The 21246-nt window shown below is 42.9% G+C and overlaps 4 non-coding genes across 4 annotated transcripts; 3 read left to right on the top strand and 1 right to left on the bottom strand.

The window, feature by feature from the left end:
* Window positions 1–1847: 1847 nt before the first annotated feature.
* Trnai-uau (transfer RNA isoleucine (anticodon UAU)) lies at window positions 1848–1920 on the bottom strand. The gene has a single exon. It is a non-coding gene; the product is annotated as a tRNA-Ile (tRNA).
* Window positions 1921–2561: 641 nt separating this feature from the next.
* Trnak-uuu (transfer RNA lysine (anticodon UUU)) lies at window positions 2562–2634 on the top strand. The gene has a single exon. It is a non-coding gene; the product is annotated as a tRNA-Lys (tRNA).
* Window positions 2635–4169: 1535 nt separating this feature from the next.
* Trnak-uuu (transfer RNA lysine (anticodon UUU)) lies at window positions 4170–4242 on the top strand. Its single transcript has one exon. It is a non-coding gene; the product is annotated as a tRNA-Lys (tRNA).
* Window positions 4243–5405: 1163 nt separating this feature from the next.
* Window positions 5406–5478, top strand: Trnak-uuu (transfer RNA lysine (anticodon UUU)). The gene has a single exon. It is a non-coding gene; the product is annotated as a tRNA-Lys (tRNA).
* Window positions 5479–21246: the final 15768 nt, after the last annotated feature.

Here is a 21246-nt window from a genome sequence, read left to right as displayed (position 1 = left end):
ACAACAAATACCAACAGCCCGATAAGGGACTTGAACCCTTGACCGTTGGATTAAAAGTCCAACGCTCTACCGACTGAGCTAACCGGGCTTTGTTGGTGCTTCAAAACGCTATCAAGTAACGTTGATTTAACTTTAAATGCAAAACAAATACCAACAGCCCGATAAGGGACTTGAACCCTTGACCGTTGGATTAAAAGTCCAACGCTCTACCGACTGAGCTAACCGGGCTCGGGATCGTGTTTCAAAACGCTAACCTCTAACGTTGAGTTAAGTTTAAATGGAACAACAAATATAAACAGCCCGATAAGGGACTTGAACCCTTGACCGTTGGATTAAAAGTCCAACGCTCTACCGACTGAGCTAACCGGGCTTTGTTGGTGCTTCAAAACGCTATCAAGTAACGTTGATTTAACTTTAAATGCAACAACAAATACCAACAGCCCGATAAGGGACTTGAACCCTTGACCGTTGGATTAAAAGTCCAACGCTTTACCGACTGAGCTAACCGGGCTCGGGATAGTGTTTCAAAACGCTATCCTCTAACGTTGAGATAAGTTTAAATGGAACAACAATTATAAACAGCCCGTTAGGGATTACATCCCTTGTCCGTTGGATTAAAAGGCCAACGCTCTACCGACTGAGCTAACCGGGCTTTGTTGGTGCTTTAAAACGCTATTCTCTAACGTTGAGTTAAGTTTCAATGCAACAACAAATATAAACAGCCCGAAAATGGACTTGAACCCTTGACCGTTGGATAAAAAGTCCAACGCTCTACCGACTGAGCTAACCGGGCTTTGTTGGTGCTTCAAAACGCTATCAAGTAACGTTGATTTAACTTTAAATGCAAAAACAAATACCAACAGCCCGATAAGGGACTTGAACCCTTGACCGTTGGATTAAAAGTCCAACGCTCTACCGACTGAGCTAACCGGGCTCGGGATAGTGTTTCAAAACGCTATCCTCTAACGTTGAGTTAAGTTTAAATGGAACAACAATTATAAACAGCCCGATAGGGATTACACCCTTGTCCGTTGGATTAAAAGGCCAACGCTCTACCGACTGAGCTAACCGGGCTTTGTTGGTGCTTCAAAACGCTATTCTCTAACGTTGAGTTAAGTTTCAATGCAACAACAAATATAAACAGCCCGAAAAGGGACTTAAACCCTTGACCGTTGGATAAAAAGTCCAACGCTCTACCGACTCATCTAACCGGGCTCGGGATAGTGTTTCAAAACGCTATCCTCTAACGTTGAGTTAAGTTTAAATGGAACAACAATATAAACAGCCCGATAGGGATTACATCCCTTGTCCGTTGGATTAAAAGGCCAACGCTCTACCGACTGAGCTAACCGGGCTTTGTTTGTGCTTCAAAACGCTATTCTCTAACGTTGAGTTAAGTTTCAATGCAACAACAAATATAAACAGCCCGAAAAGGGACTTAAACCCTTGACCGTTGGATAAAAAGTCCAACGCTCTACCGACTGAGCTAACCGGGCTTTGTTGGTGCTTCAAAACGCTATCAAGTAACGTTGATTTAAATCTAAATGCAACAACAAATACCAACAGCCCGATAAGGGACTTGAACCCTTGACCGTTGGATTAAAAGTCCAACGCTCTACCGACTGAGCTAACCGGGCTTTGTTGGTGCTTCAAAACGCTATCAAGTAACGTTGATTTAACTTTAAAGGCAAAAACAAATACCAACATCCCGATAAGGGTCTTGAACCCTTGACCGTTGGATTAAAAGTCCAACGCTCTACCGATTGAGCTAACCGGGCTCGGGATCGTGTTTCAAAACGCTATCCTCTAACGTTAAGCTAAGTTTAAATGGAACAACAAATATAAACAGCCCGATAAGGGTCTTGAACCCTTGACTGTTGGATTATAAGTCCAACGCTCTACCGACTGAGCTAACCGGGCTTTGTTGGTGCTTCAAAACGCTATCAAGTAACGTTGATTTAACTTTAAATGCAACAACAAATACCAACAGCCCGATAAGGGACTTGAACCCTTGACCGTTGGATTAAAAGTCCAACGCTCTACCGACTGAGCTAACCGGGCTCGGGATAGCGTTTCAAAACGCTATCCTCTAACGTTGAGTTAAGTTTAAATGGAACAACAATTATAAACAGCCCGATAGGGATTACATCCCTTGTCCGTTGGATTAAAAGGCCAACGCTCTACCGACTGAGCTAACCGGGCTTTGTTGGTGCTTCAAAACGCTATTCTCTAACGTTGAGTTAAGTTTCAATGCAACAACAAATTTAAACAGCCCGATAAGGGACTTGAACCCTTGACCGTTGGATTAAAAGTCCAACGCTCTACCGACTGAGCTAACCGGGCTCGGGATAGTGTTTCAAAACGCTATCCTCTAACGTTGAGTTAAGTTTAAATGGAACAACAATTATAAACAGCCCGATAGGGATTACATCCCTTGTCCGTTGGATTAAAAGGCCAACGTTCTACCGACTGAGCTAACCGGGCTTTGTTGGGTTTATCATTGTTGTTCCATTTAAACTTAACTCAACGTTAGAGGATAGCGTTTTGAAACACTATCCCGAGCCCGGTTAGCTCAGTCGGTAGAGCGTTGGACTTTTAATCCAACGGTCAAGGGTTCAAGTCCCTTATCGGGCTGTTTATATTTGTTGTTGCATTGAAACTTAACTCAACGTTAGAGAATAGCGTTTTGAAGCACCAACAAAGCCCGGTTAGCTCAGTCGGTAGAGCGTTGGCCTTTTAATCCAACGGACAAGGGATGTAATCCCTATCGGGCTGTTTATAATTGTTGTTCCATTTAAACTTAACTCAACGTTAGAGGATAGCGTTTTGAAACGCTATCCCGAGCCCGGTTAGTTAGTCGGTAGAGCGTTGGACTTTTAATCCAACGGTCAAGGGTTCAAGTCCCTTATCGGGCAGTTTATATTTGTTGTTCCATTTAAACTTAGCTTAACGTTAGAGGTTAGCGTTTTGAAACACGATCCCGAGCCCGGTTAGCTCAATCGGTAGAGCGTTGGACTTTTAATCCAACGGTCAAGGGTTCAAGACCCTTATCGGGATGTTGGTATTTGTTTTTGCCTTTAAAGTTAAATCAACGTTACTTGATAGCGTTTTGAAGCACCAAAAAAGCCCGGTTAGCGCAGTCGGTAGAGCGTTGGACTTTTAATCCAACGGTCAAGGGTTCAAGTCCCTTATCGGGCTGTTGGTATTTGTTGTTGCATTTAGAGTTAAATCAACGTTACTTGATAGCGTTTTTAAGCACCAACAAAGCCCGGTTAGCTCAGTCGGTAGAGCGTTGGACTTTTAATCCAACGGTCAAGGGTTCAAGACCCTTATCGGGATGTTGGTATTTGTTTTTGCCTTTAAAGTTAAATCAACGTTACTTGATAGCGTTTTGAAGCATTAACAAAGCCCGGTTAGCGCAGTCGGTAGAGAGTTGGACTTTTAATCCAACGGTCAAGGGTTCAAGTCCCTTATCGGGCTGTTGGTATTTTTTGTTGCTTTTAAACTTAACTCAACGTTAGAGGATACCGTTATAAAAGAAGAGCCCGAGCCCGGTTAGCTCAGTAGGTAGAGCGTTGGACTTTTAATCCAACGGTCAAGGGTTCAAATCCCTTATCGGGCTGTTGGTATTTGTTGTTGCATTTAAACTTTAATCAACGTTACTGGATAGCGTTTTGAAGCACCAACAAAGCCCGGTTAGCTCAGTCGGTAGAGCGTTGGCCTTTTAAACCAACGGACAAGGGATGTAATCCCTATCGGGCTGTTTATAATTGTTGTTCCATTTAAACTTAACTCAACGTTAGAGGATAGCGTTTTGAAACACTATCCCGAGCCCGGTTAGCTCAGTCGGTAGAGCGTTGGACTTTTAATCCAACGGTCAATGGTTCAAGTCCCTTATCTGGTTGTTTATATTTGTTGTTGCATTTAAACTTAACTCAGCGTTAGAGGATAGTCCCTTATCGGGCTGTTTATAATTTTTGTTGCATTAAACTTAACTCAACGTTAGAGGATAGCGGTTTGAAACACCAGAGCCCGGTTAGCTCAGTCGGTAGAGCGTTGGACTTTTAATCCAACGGTCAATGGTTCAAGTCCCTTATCGGGCTGTTTATATTTTTATTGCTTTTAAACTTAACTCAACGTTAGAGGATAGCGGTTTAAAAGAACAGCGAGCCCGGTTAGCTCAGTCGGTAGAGCGTTGGACTTTTAATCCAACGGTCAAGGGTTCAAGTCCCTTATCGGGCTGTTTATATTTTGCTTTAAACTTAACTCAACGTTAGAGAATAGCGTTTTAAAAGCAGCCCGAGCCCGGTTAGCTCAGTCGGTAGAGCGTTGGCCTTTTAATCCAACGGTCAAGGGTTAAGTCCCTATCGGGCTGTTTATATTGTTGTTCCTTTGAAACTTAACTCAACGTTAGAGGAATAGCGTTTTGAAGCACCAACAAAGCCCGGTTAGCTCAGTCGGTAGAGCGTTGTTTTTAATCCAACGGTCAAGGGTGTCAATCCCTTCGGGTGTTTATAATTGTTGTTGCATTTAAACTTAACTCAACGTTAGAGGATAGCGTTTTGAAACACACCCGAGCCCGGTTAGCTCAGTCGGTAGAGCGTTGACTTTTATCCAACGGTCAAGGGTTCAAGTCCCTTTTCGGGGCTGTTTATATTTGTTGTTGCATTTAAACTTACTCAACGTTAGAGGTTAGCGTTTTGAAACACGATCCCGAGCCCGGTTAGCTCAAGTCGGTAGAGCGTTGGACTTTTAATCCAACGGTCAAGGGTTCAAGACCCTTATCGGGCTGTTGGTATTTGTTTTGCCTTTAAAGTTAAATCAACGTTACTTGATAGCGTTTTGAACACCAACGAGCCCGGTTAGCTCAATCGGTAGAGCGTTGACTTTTAATCCAACGGTCAAGGGTTCAAGACCCTTATCGGGATGTTGGTATTTGTTTTGCCTTTAAGTTAAATCAACGTTACTTGATAGCGTTTTGAAGCACCAACAAAGCCCGGTTAGCGCAGTCGGTAGAGCGTTGGACTTTTAATCCAACGGTCAATTTTAAGTCCCTTTCGGGCTGTTTATTTGTTGTTGCATTAAGTTAATCAACGTTAGAATAGCGTTTTGAAGCACCAACAAAGCCCGGTTAGCTCAGTCGGTAGAGCGTTGGACTTTTTATCCAACGGTCAAGGGTTTAAGTCCCTTTTCGGGCTGTTTATATTTGTTGATGCATTGAAACTTAACTCAACGTTAGAGATAGCGTTTTGAAGCACCAACAAAGCCCGGTTAGCTCAGTCGGTAGAGCGTTGGACTTTTTATCCAACGGTCAAGGGTTAAGTCCCTTTTCGGGTGTTTATATTTGTTGTTGCATTTAAACTTAACTCAACGTTAGAGGATAGCGTTTTGAAACACTATCCCGAGCCCGGTTAGCTCAGTCGGTAGAGCGTTGGACTTTTAATCCAACGGTCAAGGGTTCAAGTCCCTTATCGGGCTGTTTATATTTGTTGTTCCATTTAAACTTAGCTTAACGTTAGAGGTTACGTTTTGAAACACGATCCCGAGCCCGGTTAGCTCAATCGGTAGAGCGTTGCACTTTTAATCCAACGGTCAAGGGTTCAAGACCCTTATCGGGATGTTGGTATTTGTTTTTGCCTTTAAAGTTAAATCAACGTTACTTGATAGCGTTTTGAAGCACCAACAAAGCCCGGTTAGCGCAGTCGGTAGAGCGTTGGACTTTTAATCCAACGGTCAATTGTTCAAGTCCCTTATCGGGCTGTTGGTATTTGTTGTTGCATTTAGAGTTAAATGAACGTTACTTGATAGCGTTTTGAAGCACCAACAAAGCCCGGTTAGCTCAGTCGGTAGAGCGTTGGACTTTTTATCCAACGGTCAAGGGTTTAAGTCCCTTTTCGGGCTGTTTATATTTGTTGATGCATTGAAACTTAACTCAACGTTAGATCGTTCTCTAAACGAAAAAAAACGCTTTCCTCTAACGTTGAGTTAAGTTTAAATGGAACAACAATTATAAACAGCCCGATAGGGATTACATCCCTTGTCCGTTGAATTAAAAGGCCAACGCTCTACCGACTGAGCTAACCGGGCTTTGTTGGTGCTTCAAAACGCTATTCTCTAACGTTGAGTTAAGTTTCAATGCAGCAACAAATATAAACAGCCCGATAGGGACTTGAACCCTTGACCGTTGGATTAAAAGTCCAGCGCTCTACCGACTGAGCTAACCGGGCTCGGGCTGTTCTTTTATAACGGTATCCTCTAACGTTGAGTTAAGTTTAAAAGCAACAAAAAATATAAACAGCCCGATAAGGGACTTGAACCATTGACCGTTGGATTGAAAGTCCAACGGTCTACCGACTGAGCTAACCGGGCTCTGGCTCGTGTTTCAAAACGCTATCTTCTAACGTTGAGTTAAGTTTAAATGCAACACAAAATATAAACATCCCGATAAGGGACTATCCTCTAACGTTGAGTTAAGTTTAAATGCAACAACAAATACCAACAGCCCGATAAGGGACTTGAACCCTTGACCGTTGGATTAAAAGTCCAACGCTCTACCGACTGAGTTAACCGGGCTCGGGATAGTGTTTCAAAACGCTATCCTCTAACGTTGAGTTAAGTTTAAATGGAACAACAATTATAAACAGCCCGATAGGGATTACATCCCTTGTCCGTTGGATTAAAAGGCCAACGCTCTACCGACTGAGCTAACCGGGCTTTGTTGGTGCTTCAAAACGCTATTCTCTAACGTTGAGTTAAGTTTCAATGCAACAACAAATATAAACAGCCCGAAAAGGGACTTAAACCCTTGACCGTTGGATAAAAAGTCCAACGCTCTACCGACTGAGCTAACCGGGCTCGGGATAGTGTTTCAAAACGCTATCCTCTAACGTTGAGTTATGTTTAAATGGAACAACAATTATAAACAGCCCGATAGGGATTACATCCCTTGTCCGTTGGATTAAAATGACAACGCTCTACCGACTGAGCTAACCGGGCTTTGTTGGTGCTTCAAAACGCTATTCTCTAACGTTGAGTTAAGTTTCAATGCAACAACAAATATAAACAGCCCGAAAAGGGACTTTAACCCTTGACCGTTGGATAAAAAGTCCAACGCTCTACCGACTGAGCTAACCGGGCTTTGTTGGTGCTTCAAAACGCTATCAAGTAACGTTGATTTAACTCTAAATGCAACAACAAATACCAACAGCCCGATAAGGGACTTGAACCCTTGACCGTTGGATTAAAAGTCCAACGCTCTACCGACTGCGCTAACCGGGCTTTGTTGGTGCTTCAAAACGCTATCAAGTAACGTTGATTTAACTTTAAAGGCAAAAACAAACACCAACATCCCGATAAGGGTCTTGAACCCTTGACCGTTGGATTAAAAGTGCAACGCTCTACCGATTGAGCTAACCGGGCTCGGGATCGTGTTTCAAAACGCTAACCTCTAACGTTAAGCTAAGTTTAAATGGAACAACAAATATAAACAGCCCGATAAGGGACTTGAACCCTTGACCGTTGGATTAAAAGTCCAACGCTCTACCGACTGAGCTAACCGGGCTTTGTTGGTGCTTCAAAACGCTATCAAGTAACGTTGATTTAACTTTAAATGCAACAACAAATACCAACAGCCCGATAAGGGACTTGAACACTTGACCGTTGGATTAAAAGTCCAACGCTCCACCGACTGAGCTAACCGGGCTCGGGATAGTGTTTCAAAACGCTATCCTCTAACGTTGAGTTAAGTTTAAATGAACAACAATTATAAACAGCCCGATAGGGATTGCATCCCTTGTCCGTTGGATTAAAAGGCCAACGCTCTACCGACTGAGCTAACCGGGCTTTGTTGGTGCTTCAAAACGCTATTCTCTAACGTTGAGTTAAGTTTCAATGCAACAACAAATATAAACAGCCCGAAAAGGGACTTGAACCCTTGACCGTTGGATAAAAAGTCCAACGCTCTACCGACTGAGCTAACCGGGCTTTGTTGGTGCTTCAAAACGCTATCAAGTAACGTTGATTTAACTTTAAATGCAACAACAAATACCAACAGCCCGATAAGGGACTTGAACCCTTGACCGTTGGATTAAAAGTCCAACGCTCTACCGACTGAGCTAACCGGGCTCGGGATAGTGTTTCAAAACGCTATCCTCTAACGTTGAGTTAAGTTTAAATGGAACAACAATTATAAACAGCCCGATAGGGATTACATCCCTTGTCCGTTGGATTAAAAGGCCAACGCTCTACCGACTGAGCTAACCGGGCTTTGTTGGTGCTTCAAAACGCTATTCTGTAACGTTGAGTTAAGTTTCAATGCAGCGACAAATATAAACAGCCCGATAAGGGACTTGAACCCTAAACCGTTGGATTAAAAGTCCAACGCTCTACCGACTGAGCTAACCGGGCTCTGGCTCGTGTTTCAATACGCTATCTTCTAACGTTGAGTTAAGTTTAAATGCAACACAAAATATAAACATCCCGATAAGGGACTATCCTCTAACGTTGAGTTAAGTTTAAATGCAACAACAAATATAACCAGCCCGATAAGGGACTTGAACCCTTGACCGTTGGATTAAAAGTCCAACGCTCTACCGACTGAGCTAACCGGGCTCGGGCTGTTCTTTTATAACGGTATCCTCTAACGTTGAGTTAAGTTTAAAAGCAACAAAAAATATAAACAGCCCGATAAGGGACTTGAACCATTGACCGTTGGATTGAAAGTCCAACGGTCTACCGACTGAGCTAACCGGGCTCTGGCTCGTGTTTCAAAACGCTATCTTCTAACGTTGAGTTAAGTTTAAATGCAACAAAATATAAACATCCCGATAAGGGACTATCCTTAAACGTTGAGTTAAGTTTAAATGCAACAACAAATATAACCAGCCCGATAAGGGACTTGAACCCTTGACCGTTGGATTAAAAGTCCAACGGTCTACCGACTGAGCTAACCTAGCTCGGTCTCTCCTTTTAAAACGGTATCATCTAACGTTGAGTCAAGTTTAAAAGCATCAAAAAATATAAACAGCCCGATAAAGGACTTGAACCATTGACCGTTGGATTAAAAGTCCAACGGTCTACCGACTGAGCTAACCGGGCTCTGGCTCGTGTTTCAAAACGCTATCCTCTAACGCTGAGTTAAGTTTAAATGCAACAAAAAATATAAACAACCAGATAAGGGACTTGAACCATTGACCGTTGGATTAAAAGTCCAACGCTCTACCGACTGAGCTAACCGGGCTCGGGATAGTGTTTCAAAACGCTATCCTCTAACGTTGAGTTAAGTTTAAATGGAACAACAATTATAAACAGCCCGATAGGGATTACATCCCTTGTCCGTTGGATTAAAAGGCCAACGCTCTACCGACTGAGCTAACCGGGTTTTGTTGGTGCTTCAAAACGCTATCCAGTAACGTTGATTAAAGTTTAAATGCAACAACAAATAGCAACAGCCCGATAAGGGATTTGAACCCTTGACCGTTGGATTAAAAGTCCAACGCTCTACCTACTGAGCTAACCGGGCTCGGGATAGTGTTTCAAAACGCTATCCTCTAACGTTGAGTTAAGTTTAAATGGAACAACAATTATAAACAACCCGATAGGGATTACTTCCCTTGTCCGTTGGATTAAAAGGCCAACGCTCTACCGACTGAGCTAACCGGGCTTTGTTGGTGCTTCAAAACGCTATCAAGTAACGCTGATTTAACTTTAAATGCAACAACAAATACCAACAGCCCGATAAGGGACTTGAACCCTTGACCGTTGGATTAAAAGTCCAACGCTCTACCGACTGAGCTAACCGGGCTCGGGATAGTGTTTCAAAACGCTATCCTCTAACGTTGAGTTAAGTTTAAATGGAACAACAATTATAAACAGCCCGATAGGGATTACATCCCTTGTCCGTTGGATTAAAAGGCCAACGCTCTACCGACTGAGCTAACCGGGCTTTGTTGGTGCTTCAAAACGCTATTCTCTAACGTTGAGTTAAGTTTCAATGCAACAACAAATATAAACAGCCCGATAAGGGACTTGAACCCTTGACCGTTGGATTAAAAGTCCAACGCTCTACCGACTGAGCTAACCGGGCTCGGGATCGTGTTTCAAAACGCTATCCTCTAACGTTAAGCTAAGTTTAAATGGAACAACAAATATAAACAGCCCGATAAGGACTTGAACCCTTGACCGTTGGATTAAAAGTCCAACGCTCTACCGACTGAGCTAACCGGGCTTTGATGGTGCTTCAAAACGCTATCAAGTAACGTTGATTTAACTTTAAAGGCAAACACAAATACCAACATCCCGATAAGGGTCTTGAACCCTTGACCGTTGGATTAAAAGTCCAACGCTCTACCGATTGAGCTAACCGGGCTCGGGATCGTGTTTCAAAACGCTATCCTCTAACGTTTAAGCTAAGTTTAAATGGAACAACAAATATAAACAACCGATAAGGGACTTGAACCATTGACCGTTGGATTAAAAGTCTAACCGGGCTCGGGATAGTGTTTCAAAACGCTATCCTCTAACGTTGAGTTAAGTTTAAATGGAACAACAATTATAAACAGCCCGATAGGGATTACATCCCTTGTCCGTTGGATTAAAAGGCCAACGGTCTACCGACTGAGCTAACCGGGCTCGGGATAGTGTTTCAAAAACGCTATCCTCTAACGTTGAGTTAAGTTTAAATGGAACAACAATTATAAACAGCCCGATAGGGATTACAGGGATTACATCCCTTGTCCGTTGGATTAAAAGGCCAACGCTCTACCGACTGAGCTAACCGGGCTTTGTTGGTGCTTCAAAACGCTATTCTCTAACGTTGAGTTAAGTTTCAATGCAACAACAAATATAAACAGCCCGAAAAGGGACTTAAACCCTTGACCGTTGGATAAAAAGTCCAACGCTCTACCGACTGAGCTAACCGGGCTCGGGATAGTATTTCAAAACGCTATCCTCTAACGTTGAGTTAAGTTTAAATGGAACAACAATTATAAACAGCCCGATAGGGATTACATCCCTTGTCCGTTGGATTAAAAGCCAACGCTCTACCGACTGAGCTAACCGGGCTTTGTTGGTGCTTCAAAACGCTATTCTCTAACGTTGAGTTAAGTTTCAATGCAACAACAAATATAAACAGCCCGAAAAGGGACTTAAACCATTGACCGTTGGATAAAAAGTCCAACGCTCTACCGACTGAGCTAACCGGGCTTTGTTGGTGCTTCAAAACGCTATCAAGTAACGTTGATTTAACACTAAATGCAACAACAAATACCAACAGCCCGATAAGGGACTTGAACCCTTGACCGTTGGATTAAAAGTCCAACGCTCTACCGACTGAGCTAACCGGGCTTTGTTGGTGCTTCAAAACGCTATCAAGTAACGTTGATTTAACTTTAAAGGCAAAAAAAATAACATCCCGATAAGGGTCTTGAACCCTTGACCGTTGGATTAAAAGTCCAACGCTCTACCGATTGAGCTAACCGGGCTCGGGATCGTGTTTCAAAACGCTATCCTCTAACGTTAAGCTAAGTTTAAATGGAACAACAAATATAAACAGCCCGATAAGGGACTTGAACCCTTGACCGTTGGATTAAAAGAATATATAAACAGCCCGATAAGGGACTTGAACCCTTGACCGTTGGATTAAAAGTCCAACGCTCTACCGACTGAGCTAACCGGGCTTTGTTGGTGCTTCAAAACGCTATCAAGTAACGTTGATTTAACTTTAAATGCAACAACAAATATACAGCCCGATAAGGGACTTGAACCCTTGACCGTTGGATTAAAAGTCCAACGCTCTACCGACTGAGCTAACCGGGCTGATGTGTTTCAAAACGCTATCCTCTAACGTTGAGTTAAGTTTAAATGGAACAACAAATAAACAGCCCGATAAGGGATTGAACCCTTGACCGTTGGATTAAAAGCCAACGCTCTACCGACTGAGCTAACCGGGCTTTGTTGGTGTTCAAAACGCTATCTCTAACGTTGAGTTAAGTTTAAATGCAACAACAAATAAACAGCCCGATAAGGGACTTGAACCCTTGACCGTTGGATTAAAAGTCCAACGCTCTACCGACTGAGCTAACCGGGCTCGGGATAGTGTTTCAAAACGCTATCCTCTAACGTTGAGTTAAGTTTAAATGGAACAACAAATAAACAGCCCGATAGGGATTACCTTGACCGTTGGATTAAAAGCCAACGCTCTACCGACTGAGCTAACCGGGCTTTGTTGGTGCTTCAAAACGCTATCTCTAACGTTGAGTTAAGTTTAAATGCAACAACAAATATAAACAGCCCGAAGGGACTTGAACCCTTGACCGTTGGATTAAAAGTCCAACGCTCTACCGACTGAGCTAACCGGGCTCGGGATAGTGTTTCAAAACGCTATCCTCTAACGTTGAGTTAAGTTTAAATGGAACAACAATTATAAACAGCCCGATAGGGATTACATCCCTTGTCCGTTGGATTAAAAGGCCAACGCTCTACCGACTGAGCTAACCGGGCTTTGTTGGTGCTTCAAAACGCTATTCTCTAACGTTGAGTTAAGTTTCAATGCAACAACAAATATAAACAGCCCGATAAGGGACTTGAACCCTTGACCGTTGGATTAAAAGTCCAACGCTCTACCGACTGAGCTAACCGGGCTCGGGATAGTGTTTCAAAACGCTATCCTCTAACGTTGAGTTAAGTTTAAATGGAACAACAATTATAAACAGCCCGATAGGGATTACATCCCTTGTCCGTTGGATTAAAAGCCAACGCTCTACCGACTGAGCTAACCGGGCTTTGTTGGTGCTTCAAAACGCTATCTAACGTTGATTTAACTTTAAATGCAACAACAAAAATAAACAGCCCGATAAGGGACTTGAACCCTTGACCGTTGGATTAAAAGTCCAACGCTCTACCGACTGAGCTAACCGGGCTCGGGATAGTGTTTCAAAACGCTATCCTCTAACGTTGAGTTAAGTTTAAATGGAACAACAATTATAAACAGCCCGATAGGGATTACATCCCTTGTCCGTTGGATTAAAAGGCCAACGCTCTACCGACTGAGCTAACCGGGCTTTGTTGGTGCTTCAAAACGCTATTCTCTAACGTTGAGTTAAGTTTCAATGCAACAACAAATATAAACAGCCCGATAAGGGACTTGAACCCTTGACCGTTGGATTAAAAGTCCAACGCTCTACCGACTGAGCTAACCGGGCTCGGATGTGTTTCAAAACGCTATCCTCTAACGTTGAGTTAAGTTTAAATGGAACAACAAATATAAACAGCCCGATAAGGGACTTGAACCCTTGACCGTTGGATTAAAAGTCCAACGCTCTACCGACTGAGCTAACCGGGCTTTGTTGGTGCTTCAAAACGCTATCTAACGTTGATTTAACTTTAAATGCAACAAAATACCAACCCGATAAGGGACTTGAACCCTTGACCGTTGGATTAAAAGTCCAACGCTCTACCGACTGAGCTAACCGGGCTCGGGATAGTGTTTCAAAACGCTATCCTCTAACGTTGAGTTAAGTTTAAATGGAACAACAATTATAAACAGCCCGATAGGGATTACCCATTGACCGTTGGATTAAAACGTCTACCGGGCTCGGGATGGTTTCAAAACGCTATCTCTAACGTTGAGTTAAGTTTAAATGCAACAACAATATAAACAGCCCGATAAGGGACTTGAACCCTTGACCGTTGGATTAAAAGTCCAACGCTCTACCGACTGAGCTAACCGGGCTCGGGATAGTGTTTCAAAACGCTATCCTCTAACGTTGAGTTAAGTTTAAATGGAACAACAATATAAACAGCCCGATAGGGATTACATCCCTTGTCCGTTGGATTAAAAGCCAACGCTCTACCGACTGAGCTAACCGGGCTTTGTTGGTGCTTCAAAACGCTATCTCTAACGTTGAGTTAAGTTTAATGAACAACAATTAAACAGCCCCGATAGGGACTAACCCTTGACCGTTGGATTAAAGTCCAACGCTCTACCGACTGAGCTAACCGGGCTTTGTTGTGCTTCAAAACGCTTCTCTAACGTTGAGTTAAGTTTCAATGCAACAACAAATAAAACAGCCCGATAAGGGACTTAAACCCTTGACCGTTGGATTAAAAGTCCAACGCTCTACCGACTGAGCTAACCGGGCTCGGGATAGTGTTTCAAAACGCTATCCTCTAACGTTGAGTTAAGTTTAAATGGAACAACAATTATAAAACAGCCCGATAGGGATTACATCCCTTGTCCGTTGGATTAAAAGGCCAACGCTCTACCGACTGAGCTAACCGGGCTTTGTTGGTGCTTCAAAACGCTATTCTCTAACGTTGAGTTAAGTTTCAATGCAACAACAAATATAAACAGCCGAAAGGGACTTAAACCCTTGACCGTTGGATTAAAAAGTCCAACGCTCTACCGACTGAGCTAACCGGGCTTTGTTGGTGCTTCAAAACGCTATCAAGTAACGTTGATTTAACTTTAAATGCAACAACAAATACCAACAGCCCGATAAGGGACTTGAACCCTTGACCGTTGGATTAAAAGTCCAACGCTCTACCGACTGAGCTAACCGGGCTTTGTTGGTGCTTCAAAACGCTATCAGTAACGTTGATTTAACTTTAAAGGCAAAAACAAATACCAACATCCCGATAAGGGTCTTGAACCCTTGACCGTTGGTTTAAAAGTCCAACGCTCTACCGATTGAGCTAACCGGGCTCGGGATGTGTTTCAAACGCTATCCTCTAACGTTAAGCTAAGTTAAATGGAACAACAAATATAAACAGCCCGATAAGGGACTTGAACCCTTGACCGTTGGATTAAAAGAATATATAAACAGCCCGATAAGGGACTTGAACCCTTGACCGTTGGATTAAAAGTCCAACGCTCTACCGACTGAGCTAACCGGGCTTTGTTGGTGCTTCAAAACGCTATCAAGTAACGTTGATTTAACTTTAAATGCAACAACAAATACCTACAGCCCGATAAGGGACTTGAACCCTTGACCGTTGGATTAAAAGTAAACGCTCTACCGACTGAGCTAACCGGGCTCGGGATAGTGTTTCAAAACGCTATCCTCTAACGTTGAGTTAAGTTTAAATGGAACAACAATTATAAACAGCCCGATAGGGATTACATCCCTTGTCCGTTGGATTAAAAGGCCAACGCTCTACCGACTGAGCTAACCGGGCTTTGTTGGTTCTTCAAAACGCTATCTCTAACGTTGAGTTAAGTTTCAATGCAACAACAAATATAAACAGCCCGAAGGGACTTAAACCCTTGACCGTTGGATAAAAAGTCCAACGCTCTACGACTGAGCTAACCGGGCTCGGATAGTGTTTCAAAACGCTATCCTCTAACGTTGAGTTAAGTTTAAATGGAACAACAATTATAAACAGCCCGATAGGGATTACATCCCTTGTCCGTTGGATTAAAATGACAACGCTCTACCGACTGAGCTAACCGGGCTTTGTTGGTGCTTCAAAACGCTATTCTCTAACGTTGAGTTAAGTTTCAATGCAACATCAAATATAAACAGCCCGAAAAGGGACTTTAACCCTTGACCGTTGGATAAAAAGTCCAACGCTCTACCGACTGAGCTAACCGGGGTTTGTTGGTGCTTCAAAACGCTATCAAGTAACGTTGATTTAACTTAAATGCAACAACAAATACCAACAGCCCGATAAGGGACTTGAACCCTTGACCGTTGGATTAAAAGTCCAACGCTCTACCGACTGAGCTAACCGGGCTCGGGCTGTTCTTTTATAACGGTATCCTCTAACGTTGAGTTAAGTTTAAAAGCAACAAAAAATATAAACAGCCCGATAAGGGACTTGAACCATTGACCGTTGGATTAAAAGTCCAACGTCTATCGACTGAGCTAACCGGGCTCTGGTGTTTCAATACGCTATCTTCTAACGTTGAGTTTAAATGCAACACAAAATATAAAACGATAAGGACTATCCTCTAACGTTGAGTTAAGTTTAAATGCAACAACAAATATAAACCAGCCCGATAAGGGACTTGAACCCTTGACCGTTGGATTAAAAGTCCAACGCTCTACCGACTGAGCTAACCGGGCTCGGGCTGTTTTAACGCTATCCTAACGTTGAGTTAAGTTTAAAAGCAACAAAAAATATAAACAGCCCGATAAGGGACTTGAACCATTGACCGTTGGATTGAAAGTCCAACGGTCTACCGACTGAGCTAACCGGGCTCGGGCTGTTCTTTTATAACGGTATCCTCTAACGTTGAGTTAAGTTTAAAAGCAACAAAAAATATAAACAGCCCGATAAGGGACTTGAACCATTGACCGTTGGATTAAAAGTCCAACGTCTACCGACTGAGCTAACCGGGCTCGGATAGTGTTTCAAAACGCTATCCTCTAACGTTGAGTTAAGTTTAAATGGAACAACAATTATAAACAGCCCGATAGGGATTGCATCCCTTGACCGTTGGATTAAAAGGCCAACGCTCTACCGACTGAGCTAACCGGGCTTTGTTGGTGCTTCAAAACGCTATTCTCTAACGTTGAGTTAAGTTTCAATGCAACAACAAATATAAACAGCCCGAAAAGGGACTTAAACCTTGACCGTTGGATAAAAAGTCCAACGCTCTACCGACTGAGCTAACCGGGCTTTGTTGGTGCTTCAAAACGCTATTCTCTAACGTTGAGTTAAGTTTCAATGCAACAACAAATATAAACAGCCCGAAAAGGGATTTAACCCTTGACCGTTGGATAAAAAGTCCAACGCTCTACCGACTGAGCTAACCGGGCTTTGTTGGTGCTTCAAAACGCTATCAAGTAACGTTGATTTAACTCTAAATGCAACAACAAATAAACAGCCCGATAAGGGACTTGAACCCTTGACCGTTGGATTAAAAGTCCAACGCTCTACCGACTGAGCTAACCGGGCTTTGTTGGTGCTTCAAAACGCTATCAAGTAACGTTGATTTAACTTTAAAGGCAAAAACAAATACCAACATCCCGATAAGGGTCTTGAACCCTTGACCGTTGGATTAAAAGTCCAACGCTCTACCGATTGAGCTAACCGGGCTCGGGATCGTGTTTCAAAACGCTATCCTCTAACGTTAAGCTAAGTTTAAATGGAACAACAAATATAAACAGCCCGATAAGGGACTTGAACCCTTGACCGTTGGATTAAAAGTCCAACGCTCTACCGACTGAGCTAACCGGGCTTTGTTGGTGCTTCAAAACGCTATCAAGTAACGTTGATTTAACTTTAAATGCAACAACAAATACCAACAGCCCGATAAGGGACTTGAACCCTTTACCGTTGGATTAAAAGTCCAACGCTCTACCGACTGAGCTAACCGGGCTCGGGATAGTGTTTCAAAACGCTATCCTCTAACGTTGAGTTAAGTTTAAATGGAACAACAATTATAAACAGCCCGATAGGGATTACATCGCTTGTCCGTTGGATTAAAAGGCCAACGCTCTACCGACTGAGCTAACCGGGCTTTGTTGGTGCTTCAAAACGCTATTCTCTAACGTTGAGTTAAGTTTCAATGCAACAACAAATATAAACAGCCCGATAAGGGACTTGAACCCTTGACCGTTGGATTAAAAGTCCAACGCTCTATCGACTGAGCTAACCGGGCTCGGGATAGTGTTTCAAAACGCTATCCTCTAACGTTGAGTTAAGTTTAAATGGAACAACAATTATAAACAGCCCGATAGGGATTACATCCCTTGTCCGTTGGATTAAAAGGCCAACGCTCTACCGACTGAGCTAACCGGGCTTTGTTGGTGCTTCAAAACGCTATTCTCTAACGTTGAGTTAAGTTTCAATGCAACAACAAATATAAACAGCCCGAAAAGGGACTTAAACCCTTGACCGTTGGATAAAAAGTCCAACGCTCTACCGACTGAGCTAACCGGGCTTTGTTGGTGCTTCAAAACGCTATCAAGTAACGTTGATTTAACTCTAAATGCAACAACAAATACCAACAGCCCGATAAGGGACTTGAACCCTTGACCGTTGGAATAAAAGTCCAACGCTCTACCGACTGCGCTAACCGGGCTTTGTTGGTGCTTCAAAACGCTATCAAGTAACGTTGATTTAACTTTAAAGGCAAAAACAAATACCAACATCCCGATAAGGGTCTTGAACCCTTGACCGTTGGATTAAAAGTGCAACGCTCTACCGATTGAGCTAACCGGGCTCGGGATCGTGTTTCAAAACGCTAACCTCTAACGTTGAGTTAAGTTTAAATGGATCAACAATTATAAACAGCCCGATAGGGATTACATCCCTTGTCCGTTGGATTAAAAGGCCAACGCTCTACCGACTGAGCTAACCGGGCTTTGTTGGTGCTTCAAAACGCTATCAAGTAACGTTGATTTAACTTTAAATGCAACAACAAATACCAACAGCCCGATAAGGGACTTGAACCCTTGACCGTTGGATTAAAAGTCCAACGCTCCACCGACTGAGCTAACCGGGCTCGGGATAGTGTTTCAAAACGCTATCCTCTAACGTTGAGTTAAGTTTAAATGGAACAACAATTATAAACAGCCCGATAGGGATTGCATCCCTTGACCGTTGGATAAAAAGTCCAACGCTCTACCGACTGAGCTAACCGGGCTTTGTTGGTGCTTCAAAACGCTATCAAGTAACGTTGATTTAACTTTAAATGCAACAACAAATACCAACAGCCCGATAAGGGACTTGAACCCTTGACCGTTGGATTAAAAGTCCAACGCTCTACCGACTGAGCTAACCGGGCTCGGGATAGTGTTTCAAAACGCTATCCTCTAACGTTGAGTTAAGTTTAAATGGAACAACAATTATAAACAGCCCGATAGGGATTACATCCCTTGTCCGTTGGATTAAAAGGCCAACGCTCTACCGACTGAGCTAACCGGGCTTTGTTGGTGCTTCAAAACGCTATTCTGTAACGTTGAGTTAAGTTTCAATGCAGCGACAAATATAAACAGCCCGATAAGGGACTTGAACCCTTGACCGTTCGATTAAAAGTCCAACGCTCTACCGACTGAGCTAACCGGGCTTTGTTGTTGCTTCAAAACGCTATCAAGTAACGTTGATTTAACTTTAAATGCAACAACAAATACCAACAGCCCGATAAGGGACTTGAACCCTTGACCGTTGGATTAAAAGTCCAACGCTCTACCGACTGAGCTAACCGGGCTCGGGCTGTTCTTTTATAACGGTATCCTCTAACGTTGAGTTAAGTTTAAAAGCAACAAAAAATATAAACAGCCCGATAAGGGACTTGAACCATTGACCGTTGGATTAAAAGTCCAACGGTCTATCGACTGAGCTAACCGGGCTCTGGCTCGTGTTTCAATACGCTATCTTCTAACGTTGAGTTAAGTTTAAATGCAACACAAAATATAAACATCCCGATAAGGGACTATCCTCTAACGTTGAGTTAAGTTTAAATGCAACAACAAATATAACCAGCCCGATAAGGGACTTGAACCCTTGACCGTTGGATTAAAAGTCCAACGCTCTACCGACTGAGCTAACCGGGCTCGGGCTGTTCTTTTATAACGGTATCCTCTAACGTTGAGTTAAGTTTAAAAGCAACAAAAAATATAAACAGCCCGATAAGGGACTTGAACCATTGACCGTTGGATTGAAAGTCCAACGGTCTACCGACTGAGCTAACCGGGCTCTGGCTCGTGTTTCAAAACGCTATCTTCTAACGTTGAGTTAAGTTTAAATGCAACACAAAATATAAACATCCCGATAAGGGACTATCCTCTAACGTTGAGTTAAGTTTAAATGCAACAACAAATATAACCAGCCCGATAAGGGACTTGAACCCTTGACCGTCGGATTAAAAGTCCAACGGTCTACCGACTGAGCTAACCTAGCTCGGTCTCTCCTTTTAAAACGGTATCATCTAACGTTGAGTCAAGTTTAAAAGCATCAAAAAATATAAACAGCCCGATAAGGGACTTGAACCATTGACCGTTGGATTAAAAGTCCAACGGTCTACCGACTGAGCTAACCGGGCTCTGGCTCGTGTTTCAAAACGCTATCCTCTAACGTTGAGTTAAGTTTAAATGCAACAAAAATTATAAACATCCCGATAAGGGACTATCCTCTAACGCTGAGTTAAGTTTAAATGCAACAACAAATATAAACAACCAGATAAGGGACTTGAACCATTGACCGTTGGATTAAAAGTCCAACGCTCTACCGACTGAGCTAACCGGGCTCGGGATAGTGTTTCAAAACGCTATCCTCTAACGTTGAGTTAAGTTTAAATGGAACAACAATTATAAACAGCCCGATAGGGATTACATCCCTTGTCCGTTGGATGAAAAGGCCAACGCTCTACCGACTGAGCTAACCGGGCTTTGTTGGTGCTTCAAAACGCTATCCAGTAACGTTGATTAAGTTTAAATGCAACAACAAATACCAACAGCCCGATAAGGGATTTGAACCCTTGACCGTTGGATTAAAAGTCCAACGCTCTACCTACTGAGCTAACCGGGCTCGGGATAGTGTTTCAAAACGCTATCCTCTAACGTTGAGTTAAGTTTAAATGGAACAACAATTATAAACAGCCCGATAGGGATTACATCCCTTGTCCGTTGGATTAAAGGCCAACGCTCTACCGACTGAGCTAACCGGGCTTTGTTGGTGCTTCAAAACGCTATCAAGTAACGTTGATTTAACTTTAAATGCAACAACAAATACCAACAGCCCGATAAGGGACTTGAACCCTTGACCGTTGGACTAAAAGTCCAACGCTCTACCGACTGAGCTAACCGGGCTCGGGATAGTGTTTCAAAACGCTATCCTCTAACGTTGAGTTAAGTTTAAATGGAACAACAATTATAAACAGCCCGATAGGGATTACATCCCTTGTCCGTTGGATTAAAAGGCCAACGCTCTACCGACTGAGCTAACCGGGCTTTGTTGGTGCTTCAAAACGCTATCAAGTAACGTTGATTTAACTTTAAATGCAACAACAAACACCAACAGCCCGATAAGGGACTTGAACCCTTGACCGTTGGATTAAAAGTCCAACGCTCTACCGACTGAGCTAACCGGGCTCGGGATAGTGTTTCAAAACGCTATCCTCTAACGTTGAGTTAAGTTTAAATGGAACAACAATTATAAACAGCCCGATAGGGATTACATCCCTTGTCCGTTGGATTAAAAGGCCAACGCTCTACCGACTGAGCTAACCGAGCTTTGTTGGTGCTTCAAAACGCTATTCTCTAACGTTGAGTTAAGTTTCAATGCAACAACAAATATAAA

This window comes from Ciona robusta, unplaced genomic scaffold (genome assembly GCF_009617815.1).
Source record: "Ciona robusta unplaced genomic scaffold, ASM961781v2 AP042744.1".
NCBI classification, from domain to species: Eukaryota; Metazoa; Chordata; class Ascidiacea; order Phlebobranchia; family Cionidae; genus Ciona; species Ciona robusta.
Note: the sequence above shows the minus strand (reverse complement) of the source record. Positions and strands in the feature narration are given on the sequence as shown.